The following is a 14,506-nucleotide window of genomic DNA, read 5'->3' on the forward strand; positions in this document are numbered from 1 at the left end:
TGCTTATTTCAGAAACCAAGTTTTGTTTTTCTTCGGCCAATAATATTTTTACGACATGAATTACCTTTTTTTTTTTTCAGTATAATACGCCGATATGCAGCCAAAAGTCACTTAGAGTTTGTCTTAGCCTTTGTGTCAGCACGAGAAATTGACTTGCAAGCAATTATGCATAAATTGTCATACTTAGTAGAATCAAATGCTACCGCCATTAAAAAAAATAATGGAAGTAAAATGACGAAATTTTGCAACATAATTGAAAGTAGAAAAACTGGCTTCTAATGCTGTCGTGGGTTGTTGCACTGCGCTGAGTGAGAGGGAGGGGCACACAGGGTCTGTGTGTTGATAGCAGCGGTCAAATTTCCACTGAACCGTCATGGTAGCCAGAATATGACACTTTTTCGTGACGTCTGTGCATAGTTTTGTGTCAACATCCTGGCAAGCAGTGGAGAAACATACTTAACGAACTGCTCTAAGCGGGTGATGAGAGTGAACAGAATTATGCTAGCAGCAGCAGGCAGTATTTGGTGAAATGTTGGAGGCTCCCAGTCTGTAGAAATGTGCAGTGTAGTGGAAAAGTGGCTGAAAACGTAACTGCGCTACTTAATTCAGCGGCACCAGCATTTCAACACACCCCTGCCTTTCATATTTTGTTAACTTTCTCCTTTTACTGAGAGTAACTCCTACTGAATAGCCAGCTAGTGTGGTGTGCAATCAAAGACACTGACCTTTCTCGGTTAAGACTGATTTTCAAGAAATGACTTCAGCATACCTCTCTTGGTTTAAACCAAAAAGGCCAATGTCTAACTATAAAGAGCTTAGTTCCTGATTTCCCCAAACCTAATTTATACAAGATATTTATGTGATGAAATCATTTTTGTTATAGTTTTTTGTCTCACTGCATAAGTTATATGAATGAAGATAGGTTTGCTGATCAAATGAAGTCCACAAGAGACTGACGATGCAGTCCATCGAACTCCAATGCTAAGACAAGCCCACACATAATGCAGAGTTTAGATACTTGAGGAGGCATTAGAGGATGCATACACTCTATTGATTATGTGCACCCCAGAGGTGCATGCAGACAGCTGAAGCTGTTCTTCATAAGCAGACAAAGAAAATTTCCCAGACCTGCACACACTTAACAAATGCAGGATGGAAGTTTTTTTCATGATGTTCCATTTCAGCCTTCAAAAAAATAACATTAGAAGGTGACACATCACAAGATAGGACAAATTTAACACTCTAAGCAACATTTTAAATTCAACTTTTTCTATTGGGAACTTTGGGACATCATATGCACTGATTCTTGTTATTATGATTCCACGGTGCTGGCGCCGCACTGCACAACTCAACTCAGTCCTCAGCACATAGAAAACAAAAACAAAAAAAACGACTGGTCAAAATTGATGCGATGCGTATAAAGAAAGCCTGAAGGAGGCCAAAACGCTAAAGTATTTGGCCCCACTTGACCATTTGGCCACGTCTAAATTGCTGTCATCGGCTGTGTGCCGCTCCGATGCCGCCGAATGCTTCCTTCTAGTCGTCAGTACGAGGGTCTTCAACAAACTGGAGGCATAACTCTTTAGCTGCGCCGACCAGCACTACACCCGGAATTGTCGGCTAAAAAGGAAGCGCACGCCGAAAGGGAAACGTGGGCAGGCCAGCAGCTCAGCAACGCCTCGGACGGAACCGCGACAGCGATTAAGTGCCGACGCGTTTCCAAGCCAGCGCACGTACTACAGTGTGGCGAAACTCTGTTGTTGCGCGAACGGCAGCCATCAATCAACGCAGTGCGTCGGTCGACGATCGCATCTTGACGAAGCCGAGGGCGGTCAACCCCGGAGAAAGAGCAACCGCAAAACCACACGACACACCGTTCTCGCGAAGCGCCAAGAAAACACGTGCCAAGAAATCGGCTTCATAGTGATCACAAGATTGAACCGTGTTCTCGGGACGTATCAACCCAGCAAACCATGAATATGCAGAGGATGTCCACTAATGGTCCTAACGTCCAATGTCTATGTATCGATATCCTCTGCATGTTGAGAGGACTATCGGATTCAGATATCAGTTAGTGGATATTCAGATGACATTCATACATGTTTTTCTTTCAGCACAGTGGAAGATTTGGAAATGTGCAAACAGCTTACCAGAAAACACATTCAAATTATGTTGCATTTAAATTTTATTTTTTTTTGCTTTCGCAATCTGAAGTTTTCAGGAATGAATTATTTAGGCAGTCAGCAATTACATGCTTTGATTTTATTTTATGCAAGCAAATGCATGTGAAGTACGATTATTTGAAGAAACTTCTCAAGTTAGACTGAAACCCACAAACGCCGCGAATTTCAAACCAGAACCGCAACTAGAACTGTATTGATATTAGGCAGCCCAACGGCCATGGGCATCATCATTAGCCGCGGCGGCCGCGAAGCGACGTTTTCTTGGTCCCTTTCAGCGTTCGTTTGCACATTTTATTTTTTCGCGTGTTCACATTTTCTTCGTTGTGGCGGCAAGCTTGTACGCGTCGTATACCGTCCTGTGCCAGCATTGTGCAGTGTACTGGGGGACTACGTGAAGAACGGCAATAATGGTGAGTTTTTGCACACTTTTCTCTCAAACAAGTGTTAGTGTTCGTTTGTGGCATTGTGCAGTTTTCGTGCTGGCGATTTCACCAGTCAGTTTATCAGTTCGTGGAGTGCATAGATAGCTTAAAAATGCATGGCGTTTAGTTAACTGGATTTGTCCCTGAAGCGGAGGCATGGTACAGTAGTGGCGCGGGAATGCCTGTGGCGGCCGCCTGGCATGCTATGACCCTCACTACAAAGGTAGAGTTTCCAGTCTCCGGCGGCTCAAGAAGACAGTTTTGGCAGATCTTGTGTTGGTGTAAAATTTGCTAACAGGTCCCCTTTCGTTGCAGCTCTTCTCTTCAAAACTAACTGGGCTTTGTTTTTAGTCAAGCTCTTCTGTTTAAATTTGCCTTTTGCGGTCTGACATTGCTTTTTCATCTTTGTGCTTTTAAAGAAACCTTTGTGGGTTCTTTCTTACTTGTAATTTTCTCCTATTTCAGTTGTTGCTCACTTCATGATATTTGGTTCTTGACTGTTTTTGTTTTTCAGCTTGTGGTTTCTATAACTTTTGCTGAAAATATCTTTATTGCAGTGTGTCAATGCAAGTAGTGCTGAGAAAATTCTTGCTACTGTTCGTGTGCCCCAGTACGGGGTTACATTATATAAAATGAGTTGCAAATTGTAAACCTGTAATGCAACTGGGTGTGACCATTCTTCTCTCCTGTTCATTTTCAGGTATTTTGGAGAGCATGTTCAGAAAAGAGGCTGTCTGTATGTTGTCACTCACTAGCTGCATTTGCTCCATCAAGACAAAGAGCTGGTATGAAACTGTTTTTCGCGCTTCATTCTTAGGTTATTAGTCATGACCTATGGAAAGCAAATAGCTTTCATACTGAAAACTGCGCAAAAAACGAAGACACAGAACGAGAAGGCACGACACGGGCGCAGACTATCAACTGAATTTTTATTCAGTGAAGAGGCCTATATATGTATCTTCTACCCACAGTGAGAAAGCACAAAAACACAACAACCGCGATAATCAACCCAAAACACAATCACCCACTATCCCTTCGCGTGCACCGTGATGCACCCGTCAATTACACTTCCATAAAACTGCGCACAAACAAAATCACGACAACCTTAACGGTCACGCTGATGTCACGCCAAAGACCCATATTGCCTCCTGCTCGCCTTAAGAAATCTGGCCAAAAAGGTTATCTCCCTGTCAAGCAAGGCCACAGATGGTGATGCCACACAGGAATCCGAGTCTTTCTTGATTAGGTAAGCCTCCACCATCTCCCTGCATACCTGATCGCTATGTTTGAACAAGACGCTGGTCCTGTTCAAATGAGGGTAGCATTTTTCGCAACCCTTGCAATGCACGGCGAGATTGGAGGAAGCCGCGCCCTTCAACGACCTACGATGCTCCGCCATCCGCTCGTTCACACAACGACCCGTCTGGCCGATGTACTTTTTTCTGCACGAGAGCGGCACTTCGTAAACAACTCCAGTGTTACACTCTGTGAACCTAGTCTCCTTCCTGTGCGCTACCAAACAACCAGTTCCAGCACGACTGCCTTCAGACTCTAGCTTTTTACGCACAGCACTACAAATCCGCGCAAGCTTATTTTTGGCCGTGAAAATCACGTCCACTCCGTACCTCGCCCCCACTTTCTTGAGCCGGTGTGAAATTCCATGGACGTACGGAATTCCCACCACACGTCTCCGTCCCTCGTCCCTCGTCGTGTAACCACAAAGTTCCTGGCACAGGTGGAGAGGCTGAAGGAAGCCGGGTTTCCGGAGCAGTTGTTGGCTCAGATCTCCGAAAGGATCCTGGCCAACAAGGGGAGTAGTGGTTCCAATAACAAGAAGGACGAGGGACGGAGACGTGTGGTGGGAATTCCGTACGTCCATGGAATTTCACACCGGCTCAAGAAAGTGGGGGCGAGGTACGGAGTGGACCTGATTTTCACGGCCAAAAATAAGCTTGCGCGGATTTGTAGTGCTGTGCGTAAAAAGCTAGAGTCTGAAGGCAGTTGTGCTGGAACTGGTTGTTTGGTAGCGCACAGGAAGGAGACTAGGTTCACAGAGTGTAACACTGGAGTTGTTTACGAAGTTCCGCTCTCGTGCGGAAAAAAGTACATCGGCCAGACGGGTCGTTGTGTGAACGAGCGGATGGCAGAGCATCGTAGGTCGTTGAAGGGCGCGGCTTCCTCCAATCTCGCCGTGCATTGCAAGGGTTGCGAAAAATGCTACCCTCATTTGAACAGGACCAGCGTCTTGTTCAAACATAGCGATCAGGTATGCAGGGAGATGGTGGAGGCTTACCTAATCAAGAAAGACTCGGATTCCTGTGTGGCATCACCATCTGTGGCCTTGCTTGACAGGGAGATAACCTTTTTGGCCAGATTTCTTAAGGCGAGCAGGAGGCAATATGGGTCTTTGGCGTGACATCAGCGTGACCGTTAAGGTTGTCGTGATTTTGTTTGTGCGCAGTTTTATGGAAGTGTAATTGACGGGTGCATCACGGTGCACGCGAAGGGATAGTGGGTGATTGTGTTTTGGGTTGATTATCGCGGTTGTTGTGTTTTTGTGCTTTCTCACTGTGGGTAGAAGATACATATATAGGCCTCTTCATTGAATAAAAATTCAGTTGATAGTCTGCGCCCGTGTCGTGCCTTCTCGTTCTGTGTCTTCGTTTTTTGCGCAGTTTTCAGTATGAATTCCTACCAACTAGCCCAGTTTACCGTTCTTATTAAATAGCTTTCACCAAATATATTCTAGTTCTTCATTAAAGACAGGCTAATTGCCGACTACTGCCACATCTTTCGTCTTAACATAACGCATAAAAATTCAAGCAATCACGTTTCACTGGCGTAATTAACTCACTTGAGTTAAACCTGTTTTCTCACACGTCCCAACTTTGGTTCCGCAAATGCTTTCATGAAGCACAATTTATAATGTTCGGTAGTGATTAACATACATTTATAGCTTCTGGGTCTGGAAAGAGCTTTGATTTTAGACGTCTCCAAAGCATGTTTCTATGTTAAACTCCAGGTTTCTACAATAAGACTAAGGCACCTCAACAATGACTATTTGGTTTTCTACAGGGTTGCTGACTTTCTTTCTAACTGCACATCATTTGACTGTTAATGCAACCAACTCTTATGGTGTTCCAATCCTTTCAGGCATGCCTCAAGGATGTGCTTTAGCATGTTAACTTTTTCTGACCTGTATTAGCAGTTCATTTAGTGTTGTTTCTGCTTGTTTTTTGCTGCTGATTGTGTCATCTACTGCTTAATAACTGATGGTTCTGACACTGCATCACTTCAGACTGAATTCAGTAACGCTGTGTAACGCTTTCTCTAGAATCTGGAGCTTTACTTTCTGTTACAAATTTATGAGCATTTCTCATAACCAGGCACCCTGTTCTTGTTATTTTTACAAATAGTTGCCTGGACTTTCTGCATAGAAGTACTTTAGCATGCATTATACAACTTTTAGCAAAAATTTATGGAAGTCCAACTAGTATTGCTTAAGTAATATCAAAATCTAATTGCATGCTGATGCATTTGGAAAACAATTTTCACAATGGCAATGAAAAAGTACGTGCCAGCCCATTCCAATTTTGTTCCCATCCGTGTTTCCTCATGCTGCATTCCCCGATTATGATCTACCAACCAGACTTATTACAATATCGACCATTCATGGCTCTTTTTTCCATGTGTGCTTTCATACTGAATGTGTCCTATCGTTCTGCATAGATGCTGTTCGATCGAACAAGATGTTCTCAACAACACTGGCCGAGATAGAAGAAATGGTAAAAAAATGGCTGCAGCATGCGTCCTGCAGGCGGAAGCAGCTCCAGGAAAGGCACGCAAAGAAAGCTGAGGCAAGTTGATTCCCTTATACCTTTTGTGAGCTTGAGACTGTTTTTGTGTGTACAGTGATGACCAAAAGTGTGCTTGTCTGCATAGACCTGGCATACCCAAAGGTTACATTCCACACCTCGTGTTATCCACTTTTATGGAAAAAGATACTTTTGATTTTTGTGAGCATTTGTGTGCACACTATTAGTTTTTTGGTTTGCTGCCTCATGTAGCCTAACATTTTTAGTCCCCTGGTACACAATTAGGTGCACTGCAAATTCACAAAGCTTGGAGCATAGTCTGCGTAGCTTAGATTGTTTCATTTAAGGCTAATTAATTGAGCAGATAGAACGCTTTGTATACAACTGAAAGAGCAAATATATTTCACAAAATCGTAAGCTTGGCACTGTGACCTCCAATGTTTTGGTGGTAGATTTTGGCCCTATAACTGATGTCATTTTTTTTTCTCAGAATTCGGTTTTATTTGGTTCATGGGATTTAACGTCAAAAAGCGACTGGCTATGAGGGACGCTGTGTGGAGGGCTGTGGATAATTTTGACCACTCTGGGTTTTTTTTATCATGCACTGACATTGCTACACAGGCACCTTCTATGCCTGTGTAGCCTCCACAGCCAGGATCAAACCTTGGGTTGCCAGGCTCAATAGTCGAGTGCCCTAACCACTGACTGGTTAGAGCCCATGCGCCCTTACATCACATCTGTCTTCAAAATGATTTGAAGATGCCTAGGGTGACAATTTCATAGATCTGGATTTAAAAAATTTTGTTTCCAATTTTTTAGCAGTTTCCATACCTAGAAAACGTTCGCCATTTGTGTTCTCTCTCCGCTGGAATGATAAGGACTGTTTTGAATCGAAGTTTGTTTTATGGGGTTTAACGTCCCAAAGTCACTCGGGCTATGAGGAACGCCGTAGTGAAGGGCTCTGGAAATTTCGACCACCTGGGGTTCTTTAACGTGCACTGACATAGCACAGCATACGATAAATGGCGCCTAAATGCAGTCACTTTCTGAAAAGTTCTGTGATTTAGTGTATGCTAAAGCAGTTTCTGCTTGGAAAAAATTAGCTACAGAATGACACTACAGGCGAATACAAATGCAACTAGGAATCAAAACATTCAATGATGTGCTATTTGTACTAAATCACAGAACTTTTCAGAAAGTGACTGCATTTAGGCGCCATTTATCGTATGCTGTGCTATGTCAGTGCACGTTAAAGAACCCCAGGTGGTCGAAATTTCCAGAGCCCTTCGCTACGGCGTTCCTCATAGCCCGAGTGACTTTGGGACGTTAAACCCCATAAAACAAACTTGGATTCAAAACAGTCCTTATCATTCCAGCGGAGAGAGAACACAAATGGCGAACGTTTTCTAGGTATGGAAACTGCTAAAAAATTGGAAACAAAATTTTTAAAATCCAGATCTATGAAATTGTCACCCTAGGCATCTTCAAATCATTTTGAAGACAGATGTGATGTAAGGGCGCATGGGCTCTAACCAGTCAGTGGTTAGGGCACTCGACTATTGAGCCTGGCAACCCAAGGTTTGATCCTGGCTGTGGAGGCTACACAGGCATAGAAGGTGCCTGTGTAGCAATGTCAGTGCATGATAAAAAAAACCCAGAGTGGTCAAAATTATCCACAGCCCTCCACACAGCGTCCCTCATAGCCAGTCGCTTTTTGACGTTAAATCCCATGAACCAAATAAAACCGAATTCTGAGAAAAAAAAATGACATCAGTTATAGGGCCAAAATCTACCACCAAAACATTGGAGGTCACAGTGCCAAGCTTACGATTTTGTGAAATATATTTGCTCTTTCAGTTGTATACAAAGCGTTCTATCTGCTCAATTAATTAGCCTTAAATGAAACAATCTAAGCTACGGAGACTATGCTCCAAGCTTTGTGAATTTGCAGTGCACCTAATTGTGTAATTGTGACTACTATTTAATACTATGTATTGTGCTCTATTATATTCACAGGCCACTCGAAATCAAGTGGGGACCTCTCCAGAGTAGGCGTCCGCCATTCCTCATTTTGCTTGGATTGTGCCTGCACCTTGGCTTTGTCACAGTGGTGGGGTACCTGACTGGGTAATAAAGATACATAAGAATAATGGTGGTCTTGCCCAGTGCTTTGTTATATTGACACAGCATCATTACATTCAGCGTAGAACACCCGGCACCTCCCTCCACAACCCACAAAAATATTGGATGAATATCTATTCAGCATCCATTAAATATCTCAGAGTGACCATATGTGGCCAAAATATGGACATTATATAAACATCCACTGTTATCAAAATGAAGCTCATATGGATATTCTATGGACATAATATGAACTTGTGAGAATATTATATGGACATCTGATATTTTATAAATTATATTATATGGATATCCCCTGAACATTACTTGGTTGGCTGGGAAGCCGCTACAACGAACCACTCGGTCCTGACGCTCCGCAAAACGCAGCCGCGCGAGATGTCGTTGAGGGCCAAAGTCGCTGCGAAGGCGCGTATGCACCTTCGCGAAAAGTTGTGGCACCGAACGAACGTGCCATCACGAGCTGCAAACACGGTGTGATTCGAGCGGCGCCTGCCTCTATTCCGATGCGAATTTTGAACGTCCCGGGCGCACTGAGAAGCGCTCCTCGCAGCCGCTTCGAATGCGCCAGCAACAACGGCTCGGGGGGCACGCGCCTCAAACAGGAAAGCGCTACTTTTGCCACCGCCTTGAACGCGCCACTCACCTCGTAGGATATGTACTGTTTGCGCCACTCGGGCGTGATGTGTGCGGCCAAATGTTCGGTGAACTTCATGTTGCTTCCTGGGCCAGGCAGACTGCCACGACGATTGGGCCACTACGGGAGACTTGCACTGCAGCGCGACTGCCGCAGCCTCACGGAACGCAGTGCGCGGACGCGCAATGCACAGCGCGCGCTGCCCAGCCGCTAGCAACGGCTGCATGAACGGCTGCCATCTTCGTGCTTCAGCTGTTTTTAGCCCCGCACAGAATAAACAGCGCTTTCACTCTTCAAGTTTAAGGACTGAAAGTTTGCTGCCACAATGTGCTCCTTATTTTTGTACAAATACTTCATTGGGTTTATACTTTGTTTTAGTTAGTTTGACAACAACAACAATACCTAAAGTGTAAAAGAGTGCAGAGCGCGAAATTTGTTTGCTAGCATGTTGACAAGGCACGAACTGATGATGGGAAATGAAAACCCAGCTGTTATTACCATGCTGTGAACGAATGGAGCCTAACACGAGTCAACTAAATTACAACAGAACTGTTTCACACAACATTACAAAACTAGTAACCTGTGTTTCACAGCAGTGGGTACATCGCGCCGCTTTCCCAATGCATCAAGACATGCATCAAACCCAGCTCGCAAGGTCTGTGTTTTAGCCGCAATGCGTGAGATGGCAGCACAAGTCCACTATGCTTGGGTAGCGTTGGCTTTTATGCGACTTGCGGTGGAAAGGTGGGAGCGAAATGAACCTTGATGCTGATCTACAGCGCGACTGCGACGGCGGGACCAATTTATCTCTGATCGCGGATCAGCGCGCGCACCATCCCAAGACAGAGAAAGTAACGCGGGGCTCGGGTGAAAAGGAAATAAAATTAGTTGCGAGGAAAGGAAAGGCTGCATGACAGGCACGTATAGACCGCGACCTTGGGAGGGCCCGTGTCTCCAGACATTAAGCTCACCCCCCATCCCTCCACCCGTACTTGAAAATACCTTGGGCCCCTCCCAAAAGAACGTCCTGGCTACGTGCTTGCTGCGTAGGCTGCGCGGATAACAACAATGAGCCCCGTCTTTTTGTCCGCCTGCACCCCGGAGATCAAGCCCGAATGAATGTCCGTCCTCTGTGGAGACTAAACGGATGTAGTTAGTTGATACATATTCACACCGTTACCGCTTCGGCCGATCAAGCGGTGACACACCGAATTCTCCATATACCGGCTCCGAAGCGGTGAATGAAAGCGAAAAGACGGGTTGGAGTTTTAGTGGACGCCAGCAGCAGTGAGGCCAGTGCGGCGCAAAGGGGCACCAGGAATTGGGGGCGGGACTTGGGACAGTCATGGAGTAAGGTGACAGCTCGTTGGCCTTTTCAGCTGCACCGCGGGCAAGAACTTATTGTGGGGTTTCTCTCTCAGTTTTTTTTTTTTGTTTAGTTCCGGTACTTTTTATCAATTGGTGAGATCCAATTCTGTGAACGCCCGCTCAAAAGGGCACGGCTGTCCTGGATTAATCATCATCATCAGCCTGACTACGCCCGTGCATGTGACGTATGAGCGACGTCATCACCTACTCGAATTTCTTTGGAGGAGAAATTCTAGAGGCCCGTGTACTGTGCGATGTCAGTGCACGTTAAAGAACCCCAGGTGGTCGAAATTTCCGGAGCCCTCCACTACGGCGTCTCTCATAGCCTTAGTCGCTTTGGGACGTTAAACCCCATAAACCAAACCATTTTGATGTTCTCCGGACGTCGGTCGGTTTTCTGTGCGTGTGCTGCTGCCCGTCCGTGCGCGTTCGTTATCTCGCCACAGATGCGATGGCGGCTAGGTATCCTGGACCCAGCGACTGCTCAGCCTATTTGGCTATAGTTTGTGCGATGCGGACAGGGAACGATATGGTGCAAAAATCGAGGCTTACGGCGTGGATACCTTTTCCCTCGACGCGCGAGACTGCGCGGACGTCGACCTGTGGCCCCGCATAAACATGTACGACATCCACGAATATCTCATTTTGAGGACGAGTTTTGTCACTCGCAAGAACTGAAGGCTTACAAATCGCTGGAAGCTCATAATTATGTCACCAGCGGCTGGGTAAAGGAGCCGAGGCTGAAAAAAGTCGGCCAGGACACTATCATCGTCTTAACACAGGTAAGCGCTCAGCCCCTTGGTGCCGATTTGTTTAATCGCAGCATTTGCTTGCTTCATTACCTGCGCAGGTCAACCATTCGCGAAGCCTGTCGGTCCCTCCAGTGAAGGTGTGGATATTCGCGGACAGCGATGCAGACGTCCTGGCGGCTCATTGTGTGTGCATGGAAGGCAACGGAGAGGCATGTTCGCATGTCGCTGCCCCGCTTTTCTAAACAGATCACGGCCAGCGTTTACGCGAAGAGCGCTCATGCACGAACGGGGTCAGCCAGTGGCTTCCAACGCATATACAAAAAACTGAAGCGCGACCCATTGCAGAGATGGCGCTTCGTCGCCAATGGAGAAGCGGCGATTAGACGGCGATGCTTCCGCCAGGCGTGCAGCGAGCAATCCGCCGAGAACGCCGGCTCCACCTCCAACCAAAGAAGAACTAAAAACTTCCTTCGACGGCATGGTCGAGTCAGGGCTTCGGCCTGTTATGCTGAGCATGGATCTAAGGTACAGTCACCTGCAAGGGCGTCCGCAGAATTTTTTGCAGGGGGGGGCCTCATTGGTTGTTGGCGCCGGAGAGGGGGGGGGGGGGGGTATGTTCGTAGCAAAAAGGCACTATTTGCGGAGTAAATTTATTTATTTATATATAAATAAAAAATAAGTTAAATACACAAATGAAAGAAAAATTACAAACAGCAAATTAAAGCGTGGCTACCAGAGATACATCGGAGTTTATCAACGAAGAAACAATCAAAAGTAATAAAAATGCAAAAAGATACTGTCAATTCGTGGAGAAGAGTGCTCAGTCTTGCTGCATACGGGTTCTCGACTCACCCGGATTGATGACCAGCACACAGCACAATATGGTCACAAACACGCAGTCACTCAGTCAGTCTTCCTTGAACAGCAACTGTAGGCGCCTCGGACTTTTCTGGGCGAATTGCGTGATTACGTGGGTGATAAATTCATTTCTGTGCTTCATTACACGCTCTCACACTCATCATACACATTGATTGGAAAAACGGTTGAACGCGTACGTTGAAAACGAAAGATGACTATATATACAACGAAAACTTATTTACAAGAAAAGTGCACGCTCACAGCTTCATACACCTCGCTCCATCTTACTCGCGCATCCGCACAGTCGAGCAACCGCACACACACTGCTCGCCGCTCGTCGTTTTCTCGTCCGCTGTCTTGGTTGTTTTCAGCTTCGTTGACGACCGGCCACTAAAAAATGGCTGAGGCTTAGCTTAGGTTAAGCCTAGTCAGATGCGAAGCATATTGTCGCCGAGTTGCATATCGAGCACGCCGCTTGGCTAGACGTTCTTCACGCTCTTCATCAGTCTCTGTAGCACGCCGCAACTTTTGCTTCTCATTCCAACGAGCAGCCCTGTCTCCAGGAGGCATCTCTATCCCGTGTACGCCTAGCAGAGGCAGGCGCACCCCCTTGTATTCCGCCGCTCCAGCATCACGTGTTCACTACAGCGCACCTAGCGGCAGAAGCAGGAAACACATTGGTCGCGACGCCTCGCGCGACGGCGCGAGCTGGGGCCCCGTTTGATTGATTGATTGATTGATAACTTTTATTTCCACCGATTTAGGAGGTCCCCTACTCCCCGTCCCTGGCACGCAGGCCTAGGGGACGGGGGACGGGACCTCCGCGACTAAAGACTGGCGAAGATACATTGTCTCTTCGCGGCTTCAGCCGCCAGGCGGACAGCTCGTTTCTGGTCGGCGGGGACCTCGCTTCGCAGAAGGGCCTCCCAGTTTCTCCTATGTCGTTACGTCACGCATCACGTGGTCCTCCTTGGTCGCGACGCCTCGCGCGGAGGCGCGAGCTGGGCCCCGTTTCTCATCTGCTGTGACGTCACGCACCACGTGGTCATCCTTGGTCACGACGCCTCGCGCGACGGCGCGAGTTGGGCCCCCGTTTTTCATCTGCTGTGACGTCCCGCATCATGTGGTATGACATGGAGGTCACGAAAGGTCAATGGTAACGACACCGCCGCGCTCGAGGAGCTGGGTTGGGCTATTTTAGTATGCTTCGCATAAAACACCGAAGCACAAACACAGCGGCGCGCACACGTGCAAGGGCTTACTTCCGCGCGACTTCCGAGGGGAAGGGACACTCGCCACTCCGGTCGGAAAATTTGTTTTGTGTGTTTTTATGGGGATAGAGCCCCAAAACGACCCAGGCTATGAGGGACGGAGTAGTACAGAGTTCCGGATAATGTCGACCACCTGGGTCTCTTTACCATGCACTGACATCGCAAAGTACATGGGCGCTGTTGTGATTTGAGACCCAGCCAGAGGTGACAGGCGAGCCAGGCAGGCGCCATCGGGCTGCGTTGACCAAAGGCGCTGGTTTTCGGAGAAGACGCAAGGAACGCTGGTGTGGGGGCGCCTCTAGAGACTGCGTCGCCGTGAACAAAAGCAGCTAATCCCCTTTGCCGAAGATTCTGAAAGCGGCGCTTCTACCGAACTGCGCTCTCCCGTGGATCGGAGGAGACATCGAGCGGCGGCGCCAACTCATCGCCCGCTTGCCCCTGAGCAGCCCGACAAAGCGGGGTGGACACGGCTGATTTGTCCTTCCCTCCTGAAGAGTTGATCGGTGGCCGGCGTAACGAAGGCGAAAACAAGATGCCATGTGCACTGTCTGCCGCTATCTGTCTAGAGATCAAAGAAACAGACACCCATCTCAAGGCTGCTCGAAACACATGCTCGCCGGTGCCGCTGTATGTCTGCAACAGGTCGCCCTTCAACAGAGCTAACGATGGTGTGGTTTGAAAACGGCGTAAAGACGCGTGCCCGGACGCGGCATTTCGCAGATGTGACCCAAAGCGTGGAAGCGGGGCTGCTTTCACCCTTTTGGCTGAGCCACCACCGCCCCTAGCGTGCGGCCATCACTCACGGTTCGAGTGAGTGATTTTCCAGGGGGGTGCAGCCGCCCCCCCTTGCCCCCCCCTCCGGACGCCCATGGTCACCTGTACAAGTCTGCTGTGCAAACATGCAACGGTGCTTATCTTCGGCTGCTCTATGATCGGAGTGCAGAAAGCTTACATTACGACGCCGCTCTTCAGAAGTGCGATGAGATAGTCTGCAGCCTGACCATCAACGAGGAAGCCATTCAAAGCATAGAAAAAAGAACCAGGAGCCAGGCACACAAAATGGT

At 47.3% G+C, this 14,506-nt stretch overlaps 1 long non-coding RNA gene across 1 annotated transcript; it reads left to right on the forward strand.

The window, feature by feature from the left end:
• The first annotated feature begins 2,264 nt into the window (after positions 1–2,264).
• LOC149355539 (uncharacterized) lies at positions 2,265–8,570 on the forward strand. The gene is made up of 4 exons (XR_016291537.1): positions 2,265–2,593; positions 3,306–3,390; positions 6,335–6,462; positions 8,437–8,570. It is a non-coding gene; the product is annotated as an uncharacterized LOC149355539 (long non-coding RNA).
• The last annotated feature ends 5,936 nt before the right edge of the window (positions 8,571–14,506 follow it).

This window comes from Amblyomma mixtum, chromosome 3, assembly GCF_055824585.1.
Source record: "Amblyomma mixtum isolate Tamu chromosome 3, ASM5582458v1, whole genome shotgun sequence".
Taxonomy (NCBI): Eukaryota; Metazoa; Arthropoda; class Arachnida; order Ixodida; family Ixodidae; genus Amblyomma; species Amblyomma mixtum.